Source organism: Penaeus monodon, chromosome 15 (genome assembly GCF_015228065.2).
Source record: "Penaeus monodon isolate SGIC_2016 chromosome 15, NSTDA_Pmon_1, whole genome shotgun sequence".
NCBI classification, from domain to species: Eukaryota; Metazoa; Arthropoda; class Malacostraca; order Decapoda; family Penaeidae; genus Penaeus; species Penaeus monodon.
This window is the reverse complement of record NC_051400.1, coordinates 47,176,946-47,177,157: the sequence shown is the minus strand read 5'-3', so window position 1 is coordinate 47,177,157 and position 212 is coordinate 47,176,946. Positions and strand designations below refer to the sequence as shown.

Sequence of the window (212 nt, the reverse complement as noted above, 5' to 3'; positions counted from 1 at the left end):
ATTTAAAGAAAGAAATTATCGCATAACCTTTCATCCATCACGTATTTACACATACATATATCTAATTTTATACATTTCCCTATTCCAGTGCCCCCAAAAAATGGTTGCAAAATGTGTAAAACCGATAAGTTTTTGTACTATAAAAACTAATTCTTCCAAACCACTGCCGAATAGTTCTCTTAAAATAAAATATCACATTAAATCTGACTACA

At 29.2% G+C, this 212-nt stretch overlaps 1 pseudogene; it reads right to left on the bottom strand.

The window, feature by feature from the left end:
• Positions 1-212, bottom strand: part of LOC119582382 — a 26,908-nt pseudogene that overhangs the window by 19,072 nt on the left and 7,624 nt on the right.